The sequence below is a fragment of the Rhipicephalus sanguineus genome, chromosome 6, assembly GCF_013339695.2.
Source record: "Rhipicephalus sanguineus isolate Rsan-2018 chromosome 6, BIME_Rsan_1.4, whole genome shotgun sequence".
In the NCBI taxonomy this organism is placed as follows: domain Eukaryota; kingdom Metazoa; phylum Arthropoda; class Arachnida; order Ixodida; family Ixodidae; genus Rhipicephalus; species Rhipicephalus sanguineus.
In genome coordinates, this window is record NC_051181.1 from 27,001,463 (window position 1) to 27,026,412 (window position 24,950).

At 46.1% G+C, this 24,950-nt stretch overlaps 1 protein-coding gene across 1 annotated transcript in view; it reads right to left on the reverse strand.

The window, feature by feature from the left end:
• Positions 1-11,861, reverse strand: part of LOC119395659 (CUB and sushi domain-containing protein 1) — a 130,466-nt gene extending 118,605 nt beyond the window's left edge. The window contains exon 1 of the mRNA XM_037662649.2: positions 11,644-11,861. The gene's annotated coding sequence lies outside the window, so the exon portion shown is untranslated. The remainder of the gene's footprint in view (positions 1-11,643) is intronic.
• Positions 11,862-24,950: the final 13,089 nt, after the last annotated feature.

Below are 24,950 nucleotides of genomic sequence, written 5' to 3' on the forward strand. Positions count from 1 at the left end.
TTTGTGGCACATATTAGAATAAGCTGGCATCGCCAACGACAGTATGCAGCATTTGAGGTATATCAATTAAGCAGATAAAGGCCGCCTATAATGCGAAGAAATAAGTAGCAATGAAAATGTTGATATAAGCAAGGCATTGTGGCAAGGGTGTCCGTTCTCCAAGCTATTATTATTGATGCAATTGGTGTGGACGGAAACAGCACTAGAAAGAACGAACATTGGTTTTAGTACAGGTATGTCATGAAAACAGGCCGGCATGCTGATAGAACAGCAGCTGGGTGATTCCACGAGAGATCGAACATGCCTGTCCGGTCGCAATTTTTGTTTTGCCTGGGTTTTTTTATATGTTATGTGGGCACATTCAAAGTGCACGGAACTGAAAATTTTATTTCCAAGAAACGCTCCCAGCGCACCCAAAAAATATTTGAAGGTGGCGTCGCATGCCTCCTGTTTTTGCTCACTGCATTGTTTTCGGATTTCACGGCCGAATTTAGCGCGAACTATAAATGATGTGTCGAAAATTTCTTTTGCTGGTTTTAATACGCACTACTGTGAATTACATCCATGCTTTTTTTTATGCCGTCCTCATTAAGAAGAAAATGTGAAAAAATGGCAAACACGGCCGAAATCAAAAAAGGGTCCTAAGTTTGAGGCGCCTTGGCGGCTTTACTATTTCAAACAGAAACTTGAAAACAGTGTCAACTATAGAAAAGAGCCTTTGTAACATTTATACAGAAGATAATTTTCGTACGGGCAAAGCAAAAAAAGAAAGAAATAGTTAAATAAGCGAGTTTTTTCAAAAAAGTACATTTTGAAAAAATAAAATAAAAAATACTCCGGTCTCAACTTTGACGGCAATTTTTTATCGAAGAGCGCTTATGTCAATGAACATACGGTTTTAATATCATATGTCCTCATTTGCTTTGTTTACGAGATATAACTGGCCAAAGTGACCCTTGCTGTGAGTGCTCACTTCAGGGCGACTGATGGTTGTTAATAGCTTGCATTGTGCGTAAATCGCAGTTTTAATTATTCTGCTGCAGCAAAACCTTGCTCTGGTGGCTTTTCGTCAAGAAAAATGTGTTCTCAGATTTTATTTGGTTCTACCGTGTGCGAAAGTGGGCTGCTGCCGCCCTCTAAAGGGTGATTCCACGAGAGATCGAACATGCCTGTCCGGTCGATATTTTTATTTTGCCTGGGTTTTTTATATGTTATGTGGGCACATTCAAAGTGCACGGAACCCAAAATTTTATTTCCAAGAAATGCTCCCAGCGTGCCAAAAAAGTATTTGAATGTGGCGGCGCAGACCTCCTGTTTTTGTTCACTGCAATGTTTTGGGATTTCACGACCGAATTTAACGCGAACTATAAACGATGTGTCGAAAATTTTCTTGTTGGTTTTAATACGCATTACTGTGAATTACATCCATGCTTTTTTCCAAGTATTTCAAGGAGCCTTTGCAACATTTATGCGGAAGATCGTTTTCCTACAGGCAGCGCGAAATAAGAAGAAAATAGTTAAAGAAGCGAGTTTTTTCAAAAAAGTACATTTTCAAAAAATAAAACAACTCAGGCCTCAATTTTGACATTTTTTTGTCGAAGAGCGCTTATGTCAGTGAAAACACCATGTTAATATGTATGTCCTCATTTGCTTTGTTCACGAGATTTAACGGGCCATAATTACCCTTGCTGTGTGTGCTCACTTCAGTGCGATCGATAGTTGCCATCAGCTTGCATTGCACTTAAATCTAGTTTTAATTATTTTCCTGCAGTAAAACCTTGCTCTGGTGTCTTGTCGTCAAGAAAAATGCATTCTCAAACTTTAATTATGTCTAGCGTGTGTGGGGATGGGCTTCTGCCGCTCTCTAAAGGCCGAACGCGTACGCAGTTTGCAGCTTACAACCTCAACTTACCCGCCAGTATTCGTTAATCAGAAGCACGCGAGACACCGCGAACACATGGTTTAGGTCATTTTGTCAAAACTCTCCTTGCACACAGAATAAAGCATCTGTACGCAGCGAAGGCCAACTTAATCTGTAACTAAATGCCACAATCAGCAGGCGCGCTGTTATGCAGTTGTTTTCTCACTGCCTGCTTGCTTCCCTTCCATTACATGGATTGTACACTCTAACCATCTTCCCCATTCGACGCACATTGTGCCTAAACAACATTTGTAAAAAAGTTAGCTCAATGATTTCCGAGCCGTTTATTTCACTTCCCGCAATCACATGTTTTCGGCGTCGCAGATAACGTCTTCCTGTATCATCTCGACCTTTACCTCAGCGTTTCAGCAGCCAGGAAACGTGCGGTGCGGCATGATTAAGCCATGAGTGGCCGAAGCTTCCCAATTGATGATCTTTTGTTGCTACTTTACTTGAGTGCTTTCCCACGTCGAGGACAGCAAAGGTCATTGGTGGCACCAGACGGACATTACCCTTAGTTTTGACAATGAGTGCGGCCTACAAATTAAATATTACAGCCCAAAGCGCTTAGACACCCTTAGTCATAAAATGTTAAACCGTAAGCAGTTCTGGAAAGGCATTCATGACAGCTGCGCAGATGTGAGATAATTTGTGCGGCGCCGTTCAGTATAAACGTTTCGTCTTGCTCTAGGTCTAGCTGTTCACTACACGCGATGCGCGTGGCCCATGGCTACGTCCGATTGTTCTGTGCCGATTATTTACGCGTTCACAAAAAGAAGATTGCTGAGGAAAACGTTTTCGTTGCGCAATTTTTTTTCTTTGCTCTTTTTGTTGTTGCCTACCTCCAGAAGCTACTGTCATAGGCTGAGGATCTTCGCGACACCTGCGAGGTCTGCTTGCATTGCTTTAGGCTCCTCAAGGAAAACCTGTCTACATCTAACCGCGATGAGGTAGACCAGGCATTCCTTCAGGAAGAAGAAGCGGCTGATATCTTGAACAGGCGCGCCCATCTTTCCTCTGATGATTGTAGGCGAGGTTGTAGGCTGCAAACTGTTTACACGTGAGCCATTTAGAGGGCGGCAGCAGCCCACTTTTGCACACGCTAGACACAAATAAAATCTGAGAACACATTTTTCTTGACGAAAAGCCACCAGAGCAAGGTTTTGCTGCAGCAGAATAATTAAAACTGCGATTTACGCACAATGCAAGATATTAACAACCATCAGTCGCACTGAAGTGAGCACTCACAGCAAGGGTCACTTTGGCCAGTTATATCTCGTAAACAAAGCAAATGAGGACATATGATATTAAAACCGTGTGTTCATTGACATAAGCGCTCTTCGATAAAAAATTGCCGTCAAAATTGAGACCGGAGGTTTTTTTTATTTTATTTTTTGAAAATGTACTTTTTTGAAAAAACTCGCTTCTTTAACAATTTTTTTCTTTTTTTTTGCGCTGACCGTAGGAAAATGATCTTCCGCATAAATGTTGCAAAGGCTCTTTTCTATATTTGACACTGTTTTCAAGTTTCTGTTTGAAATAGTAAAGCCGCCAAGGCTCCTCAAACTTAGGACCCTTTTTTGATTTCGGCCGTGTTTGCCATTTTTTCACATTTTCTTCTTTTTGAGGACGGCATAAAAAAAGCATGGATGTAATTCACAGTAGTGCGTATTAAAACCAGCAAAAGAAATTTTCGACACATCATTTATAGTTCGCGCTAAATTCGGCCGTGAAATCCGAAAACAATGCAGTGAGCAAAAACAGGAGGCATGCGCCGCCACCTTCAAATATTTTTTTGGCGCGCTGGGAGCGTTTCTTGGAAATAAAATTTTCAGTTCCGTGCACTTTGAATGTGCACACACAACATATAAAAAACCCAGGCAAAACAAAAAATGCGACCGGACAGGCATGTTCGATCTCTCGTGGAATCACCCAGCTCCAATGTTATTAATTTGAAGCAGATGAAATCGCCTTATTCGTGGACAGCCGAGATGATATACAGAATAGGGCTCATATATGCGGGCAGAAACGCGAACTTCTACGAAGTAACTGTAGTCTGACAAAATAAATATTGGTGGTAATGTGTTATAGATTATGTACAAACTTCAACCTTACTAGGCTTACGTTTACACTAACACATACTTCAACGTACTAGCGTTCATACACTAGCTGAATATTTATTAATCATGGGTGTGAGTTACAGGAGGCGGGGCGGGGTGACAGTGACTTAACCTTACCCCAAACTCTTCCATGGGATGTCCTTAATAAATATACCTCGTGTGAGTCGCGTCTTTCAATAAATTTCGCCGCAAGTTCAAGAAAGTTCTTACACCTGCGACCACTCAGTTCGTCCGTGTTGCCGACGGCGGAACTGCATCTGTCGTTGGAATGTGCTCCGCTCATGTAAGCATCGCTGATCGCCACACCCTTTTTCTTATCACCATCCTTGAAAAATGCCCCCATGACGTAATCCTGGATCTCGACTTGCTGTCCGCCCATTCTCCCTCATTGACTCTGGCTAGTACGCTCAGTCTCCGCTGCCTGCTAACCCTGCTGAGCCACGGCCGAGTCACCTCTGCACTGCCGAATATGCTCACCTTATATTCCAAACTTTGACCTACGTTGAGTTAGTATCAACACCAGCAGTTACTGACGGCGACTATGTAATCACACCTATCACCGATGTCCTCATCAGCCGCGGCAGTGCATTACCACATACCGTTCTGTCCGTTGCAGGGAAGTACACGTACCTTCCAGTTGTGAATTTTCGTTTGACACCTCAAGTGCTGCCGCAAGGCAGCTCTTTGGCAATGTTTTCCTTCCGCCTTAGAAGACAGCGCACTGGATGCTTTCCCGGTGGCCGATCCTTCCGATCCCCACGCTCAGCACCAACCCAATACTTGCCCTGACAGCGCTATTACGTCGATGATTGCTTCGAATTTAACACCGCAGCAAACCGACAAGCTCCACCGGGTTATGCTCTCCTACATCGACGTTTTCGATCTCAGCGGCCGTCCACTGGGGCAAGCTACTAGTCTGAACCATCGCATAAACACTGGTGATGAGCCTCCTATTCATAGGCGCCCATGACGCGTGTCGGCGACAGAGCGTCAAATTATCCAAAGTGAGGACGACAAAATGCTGGCCAAGCACATCATTCAGCCATCCTGCAGTCCGTGTGCGTCCCCTGTCGTACTGGTCCGCAAGAAAGATGGCACATGGCGCTTCTGTGTTGATTATCGACACCTTAACAGAATTACAAAAAAAAGGCACGTACCATACTCCACGAATATATGATGCCTTTGATTGTCTCTATGGTGCCCGCTATTTTTCCTCCATTGACCTACGTTCGAACCGAAAGCTTCGAAGTGGATGGCTCTCTCTTCAACAGGCATCGTTACCTTGCCCTACCTATGGAATCCCGTGCGTGCGTTAGCGTTGAACGCTATATTCCGGAAATAGCGTACGTGCGTAAGAGCTAGGGCTACGTTTACGTTCTGCGCACGCGCAGTTTGGAGCACACAACGCTAAAGCCAAATTCTTGCATTTGTTGTTTACCGCTATACTAAAACTCCCTATTACGCGAGCTCTCTGCAACCGACGTTGCTGACTTCTTGTTACGGAAAGTTATATGATTCACGGTGCCCCAAGAGAGCTCCTCCACGAGCGTCGCCGTACATTTCTGTCTCAGTGAAGAAAGGGCTCCTTTTTCTTTGTTAAACAAAACATAAATGAGAACTAACAGACAATAAGGCCAAGGAAAGTATAGGGGATCTTATTTGTAGTAATTAGAATACAAATGTGAAGAAAGTAAAGTGGACAAAAAGATAACTTGCCGCCGGCAGGGACCGAACCTGCGACCTTCGAATAACGCATCCCATTCTCTACCATTGAACTACGGCGGCGGTCATCCTTCCGTCTATTTTATGGGGTATATATGTGCATTTAAACCCGGAAGTGTTGGTCAGCGCCTACCGCAGCCATGGTGGCGGGAGTGGAACACTATTTTTCTGCTTGTTGGCGTCACTTAGCACGTGATCGTATTACGAGCTGGCAGCTGACCAATCATTCTTCGCATCGTCATCATCATCATCATCAGCCTGTCTATGCCCACTGCAGGGCAAAGGCCTCTCCCATGTTCCGCCAGTCAACCCGGTCCTGTGCGGTTTCTGCTGCCACGTTATACCTACAAACTTCTTAATTTCATCTACCCACCTAATTTTCTGTCTCCCCCTCACGCGTTTGCCATCTCTTGGAATCCAGTCAGTTACCCTTAATGACCTCCGGTTATCCTGCCGACGTGCTACGTGCCCGGCCCATATCCATTTCTTCTTCTTGATTTCAACTATGATGTCCTTAACCCCCGTTTGTTCCCTGACCCACTCTGCTCTCTTCCTGTCTCTTAAGGTTACACCTATCATTTTCCTTTCCATCGCTCGCTGCGTCGTCCTCAATTTAAGTTGAACCCTCTTTGTAAGTCTCCAGGTTTCTGCTCCGTAGGTAAGTACCGGTAAGATGCAGCTGTTATATACTTTCCTCTTGAGGGATAGTGGTAGACTGCCATTCATGATTTGATAATGCTTGCCGAATGAGCCCCATCCCATCCTTATTCTTCTAGTTATTTCACTCTCATGGTTCGGCTCTGCGGTTACTACCTGTCCTAAGTACTCCTTTACAACTTCCAGCGTCTCGCCACCTATCGCAAAGCGCTGTTCTCTGCCAAGATTGTTCCACATTACTTTAGTTTTATGCATATTAATTTTCAGACCTACTCTTCTACTTTCCGTATCAAGTTCAGTAATCATGAGCTGTAATTCGTCTCCCGCGTTACTCATCAATGCAATGTCATCAGCGAATCGCAGGTTACTGAGATACTCTCCATTAACTCTTATCCCTAATTCTTCCCAATCTAGGGCCCTGAAAACCGCCTGCAAACACGCGGTGAATAACATTGGAGAGATCGTGTCTCCCTGCCGTACGCCCTTCTTTATTGGGATTCTCTCGCTTTCTTTATGGAGGACTATAGTGGCCGTGGAGCCGCTGTAGATTTCTTCCATTATGTTTCTTCGCATACAAGGCATCAAGTCTGCGAGAACGAGACCTTCGCTCTGAATGAAGGAAAGATGATGACTTTTAAGGGCTTGTTTTGTTTTGTTAGACACAATATTAATGAGAACTAACAGTCAATAAAGCCAAGGAAAGTTTAGGGGATGTTATTTGTAGTAATAAGGATATAAATGTGAAAAGCGTAAAGTGGACGAAAAGACAACTTGCCGTCGACTGGGACCGAGGAACTCATCGTCGACATCCTGTGTTCCTGTTCTATGCAGCACAAATTGACAACTGCTTACCACCCCCCAGCTAACGGCCTCACGGAACGCTTTAATTGTGCTACTCTGGTGCCCTTACCTTCGGATGGGCCTATCTGAAAAACATTTGTCTCGTGACACGGGACATTACCGTGTACTGTGTCAAGTAGCACCTCTTACCTATTAGATCGGCCCCATCTGTCCATCGTCATCTGCTGTTCCGTCCAGGGATGCTTTCACATCTCACGGCTGAAGCCCTACAACACTGCTTCTGAAAACGACCTTTATAGCTCCGGGACGGTGCTTCCGCCGCCGGGGGTAATGCTATGTACCAGCGACATCGCGATAAAGAGTATGAAGAGAAGGACAAAAAAAAAAGAGATGGGCTGGCGCGAGCTGTTCGATCGGCAGCGCTGCTCACTTATCCAGTTGTAAATACATCTGTACCTGTCGCTTCGAGTCTGTGTCCTTCCCATAACAATATACATATATATATTCGTGTTTAGCTGCGAAGGGGACTAGAAGCTAAAAATATGCTGCCTGACTTTAAGAGCTTTACAAAAAGAGCTGTCATAAGCGCGCCGCACGCATGCACAACTAACTGCATGCTTTATCGTAGGACGTCGCACGCGGCTCGAATCGCCAGTCTGGCAACGGCGCTCGCATGTTCACTGCTGCGTGAAAGGACATTTAGGGCACTTCCTAGCACCATTAGAACGCATGTTCTTGACAAATTGATCGACCCATAACAATACCTGCAGTGCTTCCAGCTGCATGCTGAGATAACGGTCGTTTAAGCATCCGATACTTACGTAGCTCCACACAGACGTACTCGAGGAACCTACTCTGGCGCTACAGTCGTGTTTATTAAAAGGGAATGATGGTTTTTACGGGGATTTCTCTTCGCGCCTGCGGCTTCCACATTTTGGCAGCTTTGTTAAAAAGATTACATGCTTTCATGTTGCAAAACAATGATGTCATTATGAAGCACGACGTAGTGAGGGATGAATTTCAACCTCCTCTTAAACGAACACGTGAACGTAGGAACATCAACGTCTCAACATTCCACCCACAGTGAAATGGGGCCGCTGTGGCCAGTGCCTTTCGGCAACCTTCGCAGTGCAACGGTACAAGCGTTACTCTCTAAAAAGTGTACACCCTCAAAATTGTCGCTTTGACGCATGGCGGCATGCGTTACGCTTACTTACGGAAATTTTTAGAGTGCTCGATAGTGGGCTCGATAGTGGGGATAGTGCGTACGGTGAGAAAAGCGATCCTTACAATTTTGCCTTTAATTTAGACCCCCTGGCGCGGACGAGAATACCTCACAAAACATTTCTAGCGGTAGCCCCAATAAATGTTTATTGCATTCATCGTGAGATGTGTTCAAGTTACAACATTTTTCTTTTTTTGCAACGAAAACTTGGGAAACAGAAAGTTATGTTTGTTCCTGCGTGTGATGTGGTTTAGTACCGGTTGAATGTAATGCTGCGAGCCTCTGACTGCCAAATGGTATTTACGAACCCATAAAAGTGTTAAAAAGTATTACTCTGATGAGCAACGAATTCATGGCCTTACTGCTACGTACTCGATAATATTGACTCAAATTTCAAAGCGATATATTTGAACAAAACTAAGAAAAGACTCTGCGTTCATTCAACGACACTGCGATGTGTTACATCTGCGCAATAAAACTTTCTTACAAAGTGTATCTTACAGGTGACAATGCCGCGTCAATACGCAAGGACGAAGGTTAGGCGATGTGCTTTACTTTACACAGTTCCCATGCTGCAGGTGAACCACAACGCTCACATCTCCCCGAAACACAAGGGCAAGAGCTTTCGTTTTTCTGCTAATCCTGGACCGCCAAGCAACGTACTACTTCAGTGAAATTAGATGTAAGTACGAAGTCCCATTTCATGCAGATACTACAAAAGCAGCTCATACAACGTTGAAAGGATTTTGATTTGGGCAAGTTGGCATTGATTCATGGCGAATATAAAACCGCGCAAGTAAAGCGAAGCAGAGGGATGACTTGGACCCTACACGAGCAGCACTGATTTCAGCTCAAGAACATTACTGACAGGACGAGTAAAAATGCACTTAACCACGTATGGTGCCCCTACAAGGCAAGCCACTCATGGTCGGCATTCGTACTTGCATAAAGTCGTACAGGACAAATCACCTTAAGGCTTGGCTATAAACGCTTTGCTTAGTCTGAAAAGAAAATTTCTTTATCCCGGAGGGCGAACAAAGCTCTCGTGTCAAGTCTTCCTATTGTCATCGTTTTGATAGCGCTGTTTGCCTATATTTGCCATATTACACAACGTCTTGTTCATTGGCCATCATTCGCAAGCATTATATTGATCCTCTTTGAAGTTGCCAGTTTTACCTTTTCGCGGACTGTCCGTGTGTCTGGACACGACCACACTAAATTCCCGCTAACCGCTGCAGAAGCTCAGTATTTCTGACTTCATGCAACCGATGAACCGAAACATTCTACCAGCGAAGAGGACAGTGAAAAAGAAGGGCAAGCGTGTCTTTTCGCAAGACAGATATTCGGGCGATGTAAGCAGAGCTGCGATTCCTCCATGTATAAGTGAAGCCCGTAAGCTGTAGTATAGAGGGAATCTTCGTGCTACAAGCAGGTGTATCTTGATAAGTTCCCATTCCAGCCCGAATATAACCCGGTGTCGAACCAACGACGCCGTCCCTTAAAACAGGACGTCAGAGCCACGGCGACGCACCGAAAAATCAATCATTTTCTGAAGTCATCTTTCACCGAAATGTCTTAGTGTTTCAAACCACAAGAGTTTAGAAACGGGGAACTGGTGGGGATTCGTCGTTGTTTGCTAATCCATTGCCTTCTGCACTATCTGTATTTCTGGACTCATTCGGGAAAATCAGTGCGATAGCGCGACATTATGAAGGTTGCGCTAAAACACCTCAGCAGCATGTTTAATGTACAGGCTGTTTCACACTTAGGGGAAAACTCGAAGCACATTTCAAGGCGCTCCGAGTTTCCCCCTATAAGTGCGAAACAGCCTGTACATCCATAACCCATTCGCAGATGCCCCACACCAAGCCGAAGCAACACTTTCGGTTGGACTTCAGTACAGGTATAAATTGTTAAATATGTCTTTTCTACGTAATTTTGTGTTAACTACGTGAGCAAACGCTGTTAAGGCCTGAGAAGCTCGAAGTTCCAAGTTTTGGCCCACCTTGAAAGCGTGAACTCCAGAGTGCTCGTTAGGGTCAAGGAGTGCGTTCAGCACTGGTAATCGCTGGCAAAAAACAAGAAATGTGGAGCTAGAAAGTGACTATTCTCACTTTTACTGCTGATACACCTGCCATTCGTAAAGTTTAAGTGCAAGAAGCATCAACCGTCATTGATCTCGATGACTTCAATCACCTGTGGACTTGGAAATACATCGGAGCTCGAGAGGCCAATGTCCGTGCAAAGTTAAGATCTCAAATCTATCGTGCATACCTCCTAATGGCAACAGTCATATGTATTTCCACTGCGTAGTTTACACGCACATTGTCACCTCGAAGTCTGTCACACCATCTGCCCTCACGTTCGCATGTTTCATCAAGTCCATTCATACTTTGAGTGCAGATGAGGGCGAGGACGCCGTTTAGAAGACGTCTGACAGTTAGTAATGACATGCTACGCCCTCTATGTGGAACTTACGCGAGCTACCAAATCCAAAACTTTTAATCACACTGCATGTTGGGTGTGTTTGCATATCGCGGAACCACATAACACAAAGACGAGAGATGCCGCTGGAAGTCGACATGAGTGGGAACAGTTCGACCGGTGACTGATGCTACATCATGCAAAGCTTCACCAGGCTTTCCGCACCATTTGACCTACCTTTACCTTTTACACTGCACCGCTATCAATTTTGCAAACGATATATGCGAGCGCTTTCCGTTTCCAGTGACTGCCTGTAGCAAAACTTATTGTAAACATGTCCAGCTGATATATAAAAAGGGCAATTAATACTGTCGACCAGTTAGAATTGAAGGACACGTACAATTATAATTATTAGTAATCAATCACGCAAATTATCACAATTATCAGACATAAATGTTGCAGTATGAGTAAATGGTCTTCGCAACGCTACTCCATTCCAAGGATCACAAATAACAGCTGCTTGAAAACGAATTCGGAGTTTTATCTTTTTCTGTTCCCGCTTGTTTAGAGCACACATTCATGAATAACCTGCAGATTAAATAGTGCACCTACAAGACGCGTGGTTGGGCCCATATCGGCTGTCACATTCAACAAGTATTCATGTTCGGAATGGTACGGGGCCGTATTTCTGCGAATAAAGAAGCCGCCGGTCGCGCGTACTCAAAGGGGTTGCAGGCACAGGGCGTCGACGGCGGCGAGAACGGTTCACTCACCGCTGTGCCGCTGCTCCTTTACCGCTGGACGCCGAAACGAGGCGCACCCACTCACTCACTGGAGCAGCACGCACGCAGCCGTCACCGCCGATGCGCGCCGACACAACGACAGCGGGTGGTTTCGGCGCCACGCATGCTACTACGGCGCCCTGCAAAGCAACGCATCACAGGCCACACCACACACGCCGCTTCGCACCCGACCGCCAAAACGAGGATGCGCGTACTGGAAAGAGCGAGGACGTTAGAAGCTGAACATAACTAAAACAAGATCGAAAGAGCGAACCAAGCGTCGCCTAGCGGTGCGCCATCGAAGTGATCCTGCTCACTAGTCTCCACCACTCTCGATAGGCGGCGCGTTTTGCAACTGCCTCTTGACACAAGCAATTTATGGGAAGTTGCGAGAAATTAGAATGGACGAGGAAGAAATCAGTAGCTTGTCAAGTGCTTATAAGCGCATAACACTAAAAATGGGATATGCAACTGTAAAATACACCACAGAATCAAATTTGGGCAGCCGACATTTAAATGACAATATAGTCACAAGAGTCTAAGAAGTAGTAGGCAAAGTACCAGGCAAGAACTGGGAGTATATGTATATATATTGCATGTCTACGTGTAATCACGACAGGAATAAGGCAACAACAGCAGATCTGCTGGAAACGAAACAGAAAGCCAAAAAAGCTGGTAGAACAATGAAATTCGGGAAACGATCGAAAAACAGTGTGTAGCATCACGGGAGGATATACAGGCAATAAAAACGGCGTAGCAGCTGCAGGATAGTGCCAACAAAACATGGGAATCTTTAGCCTTAACGCACAGAAACACAAGGACACAAGGAATGCATGAGGACACGACGCTACTAACAAATGAAGGTTTATTGCACATCGCCACACTGTAAATACGAATGTGCTAAAATGAAAGGGTGTCAATATCACCATCGCACCAAATATCACCTAACAGCCTCAGTACCACAACTACCGCGGCAAAAACAGTATCTCTTTTCAGACAACGAAGCAGGTGGGTAGCTGAACCTTTGCTTTTGACCATTTCGAATGTCTACCGAATGACGGAAACCTATTCGTTCTTACGCAATGTACAGACATATCTAGAGCAGAAAAGCAAACCTTTATACGTGGCCTTTCTAGACTTTACCGCGGCAAGCGATAACGTTAATCGATTTTTTTTCTGGTATATATTGAAAAAGCTTGCATAGGCGACGAGTGCGTACAGCTCTTGAAAAAGATAAACCTAGAAAATACAGTCCGTGAATAATGGAAGGGAATAAGCAGCAAGGAGAGAGAGAGAGAACCAGATGCACGCCCTGTTTGCTACTCTCGACTGGGGGAAGGGAAAAAGGGACCAAAAGGCAGACAGAAGAAAAAAGTATAGCAAGGGGAATGTTTACAGATTCAGAGTGTTTTTTCGACAATACAGATTTGTTAAGAAAAATTGTGTTGTCTAAAATGATATCGGCTCCTGTTGTTGTCACAAATTAGCGGGTTATAAAGCGCGCGCGAGGCCGCTTTCAAACTGCTACGAGACAGAACGGCGCGAACCGCTCGCCAAGAAGCGCGAAAAGACAAAAAAAACAAGCATCAAAAGACGCCGGCGCGCCGCATCCTCCTCACCCAATCGAGCCAGGCGCAGACGACGCGATCAAACGCCCGGCAAATCCTAGATGTTTCTGGAAGGAAGGGGGGACGCATCCGTGCGCGATGCCGCCGCGATTCGAACATACGAGAAAGCTCTCGCCCTTTCCCCAGGCTTAGCTGTACTGCACGCAGAAGAAACATTCCGACGCTTCTAGAACCCGGGGGAGAAGAGATAAAAGCGTGCAATCGGCGGTAGGGACAGGGGTGAGGGAGTCAGTCGAGAAGAAGTGAAGTCAGTGAAGGAGTGGCCCGGTGATGGTGAAGTTACGCTAAGTGTGGCTCCGTTAGCCAAAGAAGACGTGTTTATGATGGTGTGCGGTCGGCCGATCGTCAATTTGGAAGAATTGGATGACGACGCCGTGTGAGCCGTGACAAGACACGACGACGGTTGAGCTACGACGATCAACGCTGGAGCTGGCGTGAGTGTTTCTTTGAAGAGAAGCATTCGATTACCGTCCAAGTATTGCGGACTGGATACGCCATTGTACATTCAGGACTTTAACGGTCATTGAATAGTTGTAATGCATGCGATTGCATTTGTAGCGTGTGATCTGTTTGTTTAGCTCCCGTTGTGTAAACACCATCTGAATGGTATTGTGAAGTTGTAACTGGTACCAGCCGAGTGTGCACGTGTTTGTATTATTTGTATTGCCTTAACTAAGAATATATTTCGTTTTCGTTTGTGTTATCGACTCTCGGCTCTGACTCGGTCTTTGGACCACAACCGGCGTTCGCTGGCGCACCAAAGGACCAACTCTAAATTGTCCGCGCTTTCGTGGTGCGTTTTCGGAGGGCCTTGACGCCAGCCCTTAGAATCCGCCCGGCGATTGCCGACCCGATTAACGGGACAAGTGACAATTATTCTGGCGTCCGCGACACAGGACCTTTTTGGTGCAAAAGTGTGTCCAAAGTAGGGAGAAAGAGCCTTGAGACGTTGATAGTGCGTGCGAACGATTTTTGAGTGCTGCACCGCGTTCTCGCTAACCTGTGTGCAGAGAGTGTTTGGTATTCGAAGTTAGGCAGAAATTTTGTGCACGCGGCTAGGTTATCGTTGACGGGCATCATGGATCTTGAGAAGTTAGTTGCCCTTGGTGAGAAGATGGGTTTGTCTGGGGCCGAACTACGAAAGTGGGTCAGCCAAAAGGAAAAAGAAGAGAGAGAAAGAGCTAAAGAAGAAAGAGAGATGAAGGAACAACAGCTGAAAGCAGAGCTTGAACGAGAGAGGTTGGCGGCTGAGAGGGCCAAAGAAGAAAGAGAACAACAATTGAAACTAGAGCTTGAAAGAGAGAAGCTAGCAGCTGAGAGGGAGAGAGAAGAAAGAGAGGCGCAGATGGCTGAGAGAGAAAGGCAACGGCAGCACGAGATAGAACTCGAACGGCTCCGTTTGCAACAGCGCATAGAGACTCCCGTGCAAGCTAGAGTGGAGAGCAGTGAAAGGGAAGATCATAGCTTCCGTTTGAACCCAAGCAAACTGCTTGTGGCGTTTGATGAGAGGAAAGATGACCTTGATGCATACCTGCACAGGTTTGAAACGATAGCTAGAAGCCAAAATTGGCCGGAGCAGCAATGGGCAACAGCTTTGAGCACTTGTTTGAGTGGCGAAGCGCTCAGTGTGTACGGTAGGATGACACCTACCGATGCAGCTAATTACACGAAAGTGAAAGCTGCTTTGTTGAAGCGATTTAGATTCACCGTGGAAGGCTTCCGTGATCGGTTCCGTACGGGAAAGCCAGCTGATGGCGAGACGGCAACGCAGTATGCCGCGCGGCTCAGCCATTATTTTGACAGGTGGATCGAACTCTCAGAGACGGCACAGGAGTACGGTGAGCTTAGAGAGCTTTTAATCAGAGAGCAATTTCTCACCAGTTGCCACCCGAGCCTGTCGCTGTATCTGAAAGAGAGGAAAGCTAAATCGCTAGAGGACATGCTTGAATTGGCCGATCAATTCTTGGAAGCGCAAGGTGGCACGAATCTGGCCAAAGTAAAAAAGGAAGTTCACGAGGAGCCGAAGAAATCGGCACCTGAAGAAAACAAGCGTGCACCGGAGAGTGTTCCGCGATGCTTTCTGTGTAACCGCGTGGGTCATCGCGCTAACAGCTGTCGGACCAACTTCTCACGCCCCAGTGCGATGAAGTGTTTTAAATGTGGTCAGACTGGGCACAAAGCCGACGCATGTCGAAGCGATGTGAGCAAAGCCCACCAAGCAGCTTGTGCGTATGCCCCGCCAAACGAGGAAACAGAAGCGATCAAAGATGAATTGGCCGATGTGAAAAGCGGGAAGAAGATGCATTTCATTGGTGCTGCGGTGACAACAGACACAACGAAAAGAATGCCGACAGTTAAGGGGAAAGTTGGTGGAAAGGAAGTCACAGTACTAAGAGATAGTGGATGCACTACTGTGATCGTACGAAAGAAATTGGTCCAAGAGAGTGACTTCACAGGCAATTCCACCCCGGTTCGCTTGCTTGATAGTTCCATTCGAATGCTTCCCGAAGCCAAGATTGAGGTTGAGACCCCTTACTTCAGCGGGAGAGTTACTGCCCTGTGCATGAATAACCCCCTGTTCGACCTAATCGTGGGAAACATCGACGGAGCTCGAGGGCCATACGATCCTGAACGTTTGGGAGAAGCCCCGAAGATGGAGCCCTCATCAGTTCGGGAACCGCAACGGAAAGGAAGCGCGGAAGGGAATCCCATGAAAAATGTCGCCCGAGCTCCAATTCATGCCGAGGCGTCAGAGAATGGCAACAATGGAACACCAACGGTCGCTGTACCGCCAGTGAAGACGCGCCGAGCAGGTGACATTGCAACTGAGCGACCACCATCATCTGCGGCTCAAAAGATGACGAAGGTGGTCCTCCAATCAAAACACCACGACGCGCAGAAGTCGGCGAAGCACCGCGAACGTTCTAACGAACGCGACCACGCCTTGCCGGTGTCGAATGTGTCGACGGCAGCAGAGACGCCCCCTCCGGCACCGTCAAATGGAACGGCTCGCAAGAAAAGGAAGAGGAACAAAAAAAGAGCGAGCGAGCACCGAAAGAAGGGGCGCAAGCGCGAGTCTATTTGAGCAGGACAGGGTGTTGGAATTGAATTTGTTTGAAGTGTTTTGAGTTTGAAAGTGTTTGAAGTGTTATTATTCCCTGTGTCATGTGTGTATGACTAGTGAGCCCGAGTGTCGTTTACTTAACATTATGTGTACAATGCTATTGATATAATTGTATATGCATTATAATTGCAGAGCTTTGTGCGTTCGCATTGTTTATATGAAAGCTATGTTGGTGTTTTGTACTTATGTACTTGAGTTTATCTTTTGTATGTTGTGACATTGAAATGCCCTGGAATTGTATTAAGAGTTCTATTATGAATGTGACGCGCATTGTGAGTGGACTGAGTTACGGACTCTGTATGTGGGATATTTTTGGATGTGTATGTGCGCGCTAATTTGTGTTGTTTGAATATTATGTGATAATATTCTTGAAGTGGGGGGCAGTGTCACAAATTAGCGGGTTATAAAGCGCGCGCGAGGCCGCTTTCAAACTGCTACGAGACAGAACGGCGCGAACCGCTCGCCAAGAAGCGCGAAAAGACAAAAAAAACAAGCATCAAAAGACGCCGGCGCGCCGCATCCTCCTCACCCAATCGAGCCAGGCGCAGACGACGCGATCAAACGCCCGGCAAATCCTAGATGTTTCTGGAAGGAAGGGGGGACGCATCCGTGCGCGATGCCGCCGCGATTCGAACATACGAGAAAGCTCTCGCCCTTTCCCCAGGCTTAGCTGTACTGCACGCAGAAGAAACATTCCGACGCTTCTAGAACCCGGGGGAGAAGAGATAAAAGCGTGCAATCGGCGGTAGGGACAGGGGTGAGGGAGTCAGTCGAGAAGAAGTGAAGTCAGTGAAGGAGTGGCCCGGTGATGGTGAAGTTACGCTAAGTGTGGCTCCGTTAGCCAAAGAAGACGTGTTTATGATGGTGTGCGGTCGGCCGATCGTCAATTTGGAAGAATTGGATGACGACGCCGTGTGAGCCGTGACAAGACACGACGACGGTTGAGCTACGACGATCAACGCTGGAGCTGGCGTGAGTGTTTCTTTGAAGAGAAGCATTCGATTACCGTCCAAGTATTGCGGACTGGATACGCCATTGTACATTCAGGACTTTAACGGTCATTGAATAGTTGTAATGCATGCGATTGCATTTGTAGCGTGTGATCTGTTTGTTTAGCTCCCGTTGTGTAAACACCATCTGAATGGTATTGTGAAGTTGTAACTGGTACCAGCCGAGTGTGCACGTGTTTGTATTATTTGTATTGCCTTAACTAAGAATATATTTCGTTTTCGTTTGTGTTATCGACTCTCGGCTCTGACTCGGTCTTTGGACCACAACCGGCGTTCGCTGGCGCACCAAAGGACCAACTCTAAATTGTCCGCGCTTTCGTGGTGCGTTTTCGGAGGGCCTTGACGCCAGCCCTTAGAATCCGCCCGGCGATTGCCGACCCGATTAACGGGACAAGTGACAGTTGTTTTACACACGAACTCTACGTCGAGGCGCAAATACCTTGTAGACAGCTAAAAAAGCATTGACGCGTCTAATGAACAAATACTTGTTAGTTAACTTTTTAATTACCGACTGGAGGGCTGCTGTTTATATTAGAAAGTTGTAGTGCATAACAGTTCATGGCATACCCATTTTTTTAGAAGTCACAAAAGTTGCACGTGATTCCAGGTATTCATAATCGAATTTCAAAGGTGATATTTTCTCCGGTTCAGCTGGTTGCTACAATACCTTTAGGCACCAGTCATGTAGTCTGTCGCTATGTCATCATCATCTTTTATGTACTGAACATAAAAAGAATGCTCTTACAAAAAGGGACTCTACCGCTACACTGCTGTGGGTGTGTTTGGCGGAATTTATATAGTGGTATGGCTGGTGATCCGACTGCACAATAGAAGGCTTGCCATTCAGGTAAACATAGCACGTTTGCACGCCCCATAGATGTGCAAGGCATTCCCGCTCAACAGGAGAATAGCGGGATTCCCTGGGCAATAATTTACGACTCGCGGAAGCCGCAGAGTGTAGCACTCCATCATTTCCCATCGTGAAGCAGTGCTGCATCCAGGCTCGTATTCAAGGCGTCCGTGCGAAGTAGAAACTCCCTCGAGGGGCGAGCAGAATTGGCGCATCATCAAGCTTCTCATTCAAAACCGGAAATGTTTCTGATCAGCTGGCCCCCACGATGCACTGTGAGCTTGTGCCATTCTTGTAATATCTGTCAGTGACTGCGTTAGTTCTGCGTAGTTCGGGATAAACTTCCGGCAATAGACCGTCAAGCCAAGGAACGATTGCACTGTTTTCTTGCTTGTACGACGCTTAGAAACCGGACTTTTCTCTGATGTTTGAGAAGAAGTTAGACTGGAGCATCGCCGATGCAATGTACAGAAACTCCATGCTTTCTCCTATATCGTTTCGATTGGCTTGATCGTGACATTGCCTTGTTCAATTCGGTCAAACACTTGTCTGAAGGTGTCTATGTGTCCTTGCCATGTGTCGGTCGAAATAACAACGACGCCGAACTAATGAAGATTTTTGACATTACCCAGTACATTTCTCATGAGGCGCGCAAATACTGACGGAGCCGACTTGATGCCAAACGGCGTGCAGATAAAGTGGTGGAGATCAGATATGCCGGAGAAAGCAGTTTTCTCAGAGCTTTCTGTAGACATTGGTACTTGCTAGTATCCTATGCGAAATCAAATTTGTAAAAAAAAATCCCACTTTTCACCCACAATCGCAAGCACTATATCATTGCGGGGTATTGCCTCCCAATATGGGATAAGCCTCCTGTTTATCTCCCTGAAGTCGATGCAGGGCCGAAGCGTGCCGTCCGGTTGCCTCACCACTACAGTGGGTGCGTGGTACCGTCTATGGCGACGCAGACTTCTCAATCATAGCTAACTTTAGCATCTCTTGCACTTCCTTTTCTACCTCTTCTAGCGATGCAAATGGTCTATGATTCTGGGGAAACGTGCAACGCTTTATCGGAGGTTAGACGAAGGGCACACTCGAAGAGCGTAATTTTCTCAGGCAGGTAGCAAAAATGTCGGCATACTCTTCCAATGGGGAGTGTGTGTTAAAGCGTGGCCATTCACACCGCCCTAAAGAAAACTAAAGCATTCTATGGAGCAACGAGTTCTCTTACTTTACGACAGCAAGCCCGCTATACAACTCTTACAGCACGGGTTGGCTTTCGAGGAGTGCATTCAAAGACCTCTGCGTATTCTAAAAGGACTACACAGCATTAGACTCAAAATGTCTCCCTGGCTTTCACCGCATGTGGTTACAGCGGGTAGTGAGGCGGCTGACAGATTTGCTCGGAATGCTTTGAAACTTAGACCGACAAAGAAGGCTTCTAGACATCTACGCCTTCTTTTAAGAGAAGCTGTCACCAGCCATTTTCATTCTGTATGGTTGAAACCTCCGCAGCCATGTGTGACAAAAGGGCTAACCAGGGCAGAGGCCTCTCTGCAACGTATGCCATCGGCACGGGGTCAGCGCGTACATCTGCAGAACTCTACAAGAACAGACTTGCCGCGACTCGATAGTTTCCTACTTGTAAGACCTACGGTGACAGTGACCAGTATTTGCTCAAATGGCGTGAACTTCATGACGATCAATATTTCTGTGAAGCACTCCAACGTTCAGGCTCACCACACAACACAGTGAATGAATGATATCGTGTTTCCGCGTGGGCATTGGACGTTCAGGAAGCAGGTGTCGCGACTACTCTTTAAGTTTTTAAACGTTGCAAACTTCGCATGTTACGGTGATGATTCATGAGTGACACTCATATTGGGGCGTGGTGAGGTGAAATGGGCGGGATAGCTGATATGTAGGACTCCGTGTTTTCGGATCAATCCGAAAAAATCCGGTAAACACTCGCTGGTAAATATTTTACAATTCAGGTTTATCCGATAAACTCTAATTTTAAAATAGCATTTTGAACGTTCAAAGGGAATTTGAATGCTGAGAATGATCATTCATCAGCGGCAGCAACCTCGTAAACCATGCTTGCCTCTATTACAACACGCTTCAAGGTTACAAATAAACGTAAGTGTTTTGTATTCAAGTATTTGTGCCTGTGTGTACACGTGTCTGTGCGTTCAAACCTCCCAGACATATGAAATACACATAGTGTGTTCGCATGTTTTCGTGTCGAGGTATCACTTCATCTAAGATTTCGGAGTATTGGGAATAATAATAATAATAATAATAATAATAATAATAATAATAATATTAATAATAATAATAATAATAATAATAATAATAATAATAATAGGAGCTTCCTTTTCCATCAAGAAGATGAGGGAGGCTGGGAGAAAAAGCTTATAAGCAGCTTGACTAGCGCCTGCCCCGAAAAGTACACTTTGGCGAGTTAACAGTAGTGCACATCAAGAGCCTTATACAGTGAAACTTCGGTGATACGATCACAGCTCATACGAACTTCGGGGTGATACGAATTTTTCGTTGGTCCCGGCCCAGGCCCATTGGCCTGCAATGTAATGGAGCACGGTTGTTGCGAACCGATTTTCACGCAGCGACGTTTGATACGAACTTACGCTACCGCCCAGGTACTAAGAGGTGCTGTCCACGCTGTCGCGGAATACGTGCCAAGTACGTGCGAGCGCTGGAACGCAAGCGTGGGCATCCGCGCCGCTCCACCAAATCGTCAGATTCACGGTGTGAGAAAAACACTTTTCTTACGATCAGAATAAACGTTCAGAGACGCGTCACGGCCTCCGAGATTGTGCGCGCCAATCTTTGAGGTTCTTATGTCCCTCTTTGGGCCTTCGCGTTTAGATTACAAAGGAGATTAGCGACATGCTTTTTTTTTCTAACGCGTCGACGCGGGCTGCTCTTGTTGTACTGTGTTTACACGTGCCTGCTTCGTGCATCAGACATCCTATGAAAGGTGGATGAGGACCTAAAGAAGGCGAGGGCGGTCTTGGTGAAGGAGTCAGGCCTCACAACGTCGACATGCGCGACAGTTGAGGTCGCACTTGTGCGGGCACGGCCGTAAATCTCCCCAAAAACTTCCCCGAAACCTCCGCGATAACAATATCATAACATAGGACCGTGGTTCTGTACTATTGTGGGCGTCATCCATCGCGTCAAAGCGCTTCTTTTATTACTTTCGCTGCAGTACTCCGGTGTGATGCAAAAAAACATACTAAAATTTGTAAGGGGCTACTGCTGTCGCGGATCACAACGTACCTGGTTCAATAATTAAATACGTGCGTACAGGCCGTATATTTACGAGTGCTGGTATGATTGCCGACATCTAAAAACTTAACTGACAATCATTCAGCGTTCTTCCTGACGTTGCTGCGGCTCTGAAAAACAATAAATGAAAATGTACGCCAGCTTTCTTTTGTTGCATGCTAATTTTCCATGCTTTCAGGTGATACGAATTTCAGATGATACGAATATTTTTAGTGGTCCCGTGAGATTCGTATCACCGAGGTTTCACTGTAACAGGGTAAAAAAACAGCAAGTGAAAAAAAATGAAAGGATGGAGAAACAAGATTATCAGCAACAATGCAACTCATTTTCATTGGAAGTAAAATAAAAAAGAGCACATTGCATCAACTTATAATGTAAAATAAACACCAAATTTCGGAGAATTGAGGATTTACGAGAAATAAACACCGATAAACGTCAAATTTCCTCCAAAAAAGCAAACTCCGTGAAACACCTACCGAATTTCAAGAAAAAAGTCACAGTTTCGCCGCAAGGGCGAAGCAATGAATGCGATAACAAGAAATTAATGCTATACGAAGTGAGGCTCTCCTTTCAGTTTGAACAGCGCTCCTCTTGCAAAGGCGGCCGAAGCAGCGAAGGAAACTAGCGTGCTTCAAGTGTCGAGCTGTGGCACTTGATAGTTCGCGCTCATCTTCTGTTTGTACGTTTAGCGGCGTTCCTTGAGCTCGAGTGACTTTAGTACGATCCGTAACATGAGCGCGGACATCATGATGAAAGCATGAAACATTCCTCTTCCCCTCACCACGAGAAAACCGCGCGAGCAGACAGCGGAAGGGCAAGGTTCTCCCTGCGCAAATATAAGAAGAAGCGAGCGAGCGCGCCGACGACTTTTAAATGCGCCCGTCGCGCTCCTAGCGCCATCTCGCTGGTAATGAAGAAACGCTTATTATCGCCTGCCGTCTCTGAGTCCGTCCAGCGGTTAGCAACGTGCAGGATCTGCGTTTCGTGGCGTAGTGATAGCGCCACTCGCTGCGAGCAAGAGGTCCCTGGTTCGATTCCGCGCTTCGGAAGCATTTTCCTGAAGTATTTTTCTTTGGGGCTTTTATATATATATATATATATATATATATATATATATATATATATATATATATATATATATATATATACGGTGCATGACGGCGGCGACGGCGACGGCAAAATCCAGCCGAGACTGTCCATATAATTGCTATCGCAATAAAATAAACTCCGAAAACACGGAGCCCTGCTTATATGCCACCAGCATGTGCATTCTTGCGACGCGCTGCGCGTGCCTTCTCCGCAGCCTGCCCGCGCTTGGCTTTAAAAAAATGATAATGTTTTCAACATAACCTGCAAGGACAGTAAAAAATCGTAGTGACCTTCACGTCTTTAAGCGAAAAACGGCGATGTCCCCTATGTTCATCTTTAAATGGGGTAACGTTCCTTCCTTTTGCCATAGAGAAACGTTCCTCCCACGTCAAAATCATGATGGCTCACTCCAGACCAGTGAAACGAGCAATATATAAGGCCTAGCAATCGCATCGACTCTCAATTGATAAACAGTATGCGCCACAACTCATCGCAAAAAACGGTCCCGCTCAGCTTAATGTCGGTAAAATCAAGCAGACAAACCTGTGGTGACGAAAAGCTCGAGAAACGGGATGACGAAACTCGTGCGTTTCGCTCGGCCAGCGAGACGGCATTCATTTTGGAAGAGACGGATACTGCAAAATATTTCTCACCCGGAGACGGCGTGTTAGGCTTGCTGTCTTTATTTTTCGAAGCATCACAAGATGCATAGCGGCGTTATCCACGCGTTTACGGGGCCGTCGGCCCGAATATGCGCCTCCAAAATGTGCGCTGTACCGGTGCAACAGAGAATAGTTTCTGTAGATGTTAAACAATATATTAGTAGATGGCGCTGCGACGGCGCCACAGCTGTGAAGTAGGTGGTAGCTGAGACCATCTGGAGGGAGTGAATGGTACTAAAATAAAATGTTATCCGTGAGGCGGGGCGCGATGATTCTAGAGAACAGTGTAATTCGATGTATGCGACCTCTAAGCATGCATGAAGGCACCCTACTACACTTTCACTTTCACTTTCACTTTATTTCCTTAAAGGCCCCGAGTGGGGGCACTACATAAGGGGTGGGTGTACAGTAAGGTTGCATGATACATGGCCATTCAGGATGAGAAGTGCGATTTTACAGCATCATTGAAAGCATCTGGGTTGGCGGTGGCAACGATGGCGTGGGGAAGGCCGTTCCAGTCTATAATGGTGCGTGGGAAAAAAGAAGAGGACACGTGAGAGTACGCGTTTGAGGACGAGCAACACTTAAGCAATGACCTGTACGAAGGGATATGCGAGCAGACGGTGAGATGTAAGGTGGTTGATTGAGTGAACTGTGGTACATTTTGTGAAACAGGGATAGACTGGCAGTGCAACGGCGGCAGGAGAGGGCGGGCAGGCCAGTTTCCGCCTTTAATGAGGATACACTAACGTTATACGAATATGATGAGTGAATGAACCTGACGGCGCGGTTCTGCACCATTTCTAATGCGTATATGAGATAAGATTGATGAGGATTCCAGATTCCGGAAGCGTACTCAAGTTTCGGACGAACTAAAGCCTTGTAGGCGATAAGTTTAACGTGAGGAGGAGAGCTTCGTAAATGACGTCTGAGGAAGCCTAGGGTTTTGTTACTGGATGAGATGATGTTAGACACATGTGGAAACCAATTGAGATCTTTGGAGATAGTTACACCGAGATATTTGAAGGCACTAACAAATTCAATAGGAGTGCTAGCAATTTTTACGGATAGAGGAGAGGGCTTCGCGAGCGGGTGACGGACATTGCTTTACATTTACTGGGATTCAGGACCATAAGCCAGCGATCGCACCAATTCAGGATTTTAGTTAAACTGCTCTGCAGAACGGCCTGGTCGGAGGTATTTCTTACTGACTGGCGAATAACGCAATCGTCTGCGAACATACGAATAGAGCAAGTAACTTCCAAAGGTAGGTCATTGATATAAATCAGGAACAATAGGGGACCCAGAACGGAGCCCTGGGGGACGCCGGAGGATACAGGGACAGGGCTAGAAGCTGTGTTATTGATACGCATACACTGAGACTGATTGGTGAGGAATTCTTTCACCCATTGTATGACATCTGGATGCGAGCCTAAATGGGAAAGTTTTAACAGCAAGCGTTGATGTGGTACCTTGTCGAAGGCTTTAGCATAGTCAAGGAATATTGCGTCTACCTGTATGTTAGAGTCCATGTTTAAATGCAGATCATGAAGAAACAGAGCGAGTTGTGTTTCGCAGGACAGTCCCTTGCGAAAATCATGCTGTGATGAATGGAAAAAACTG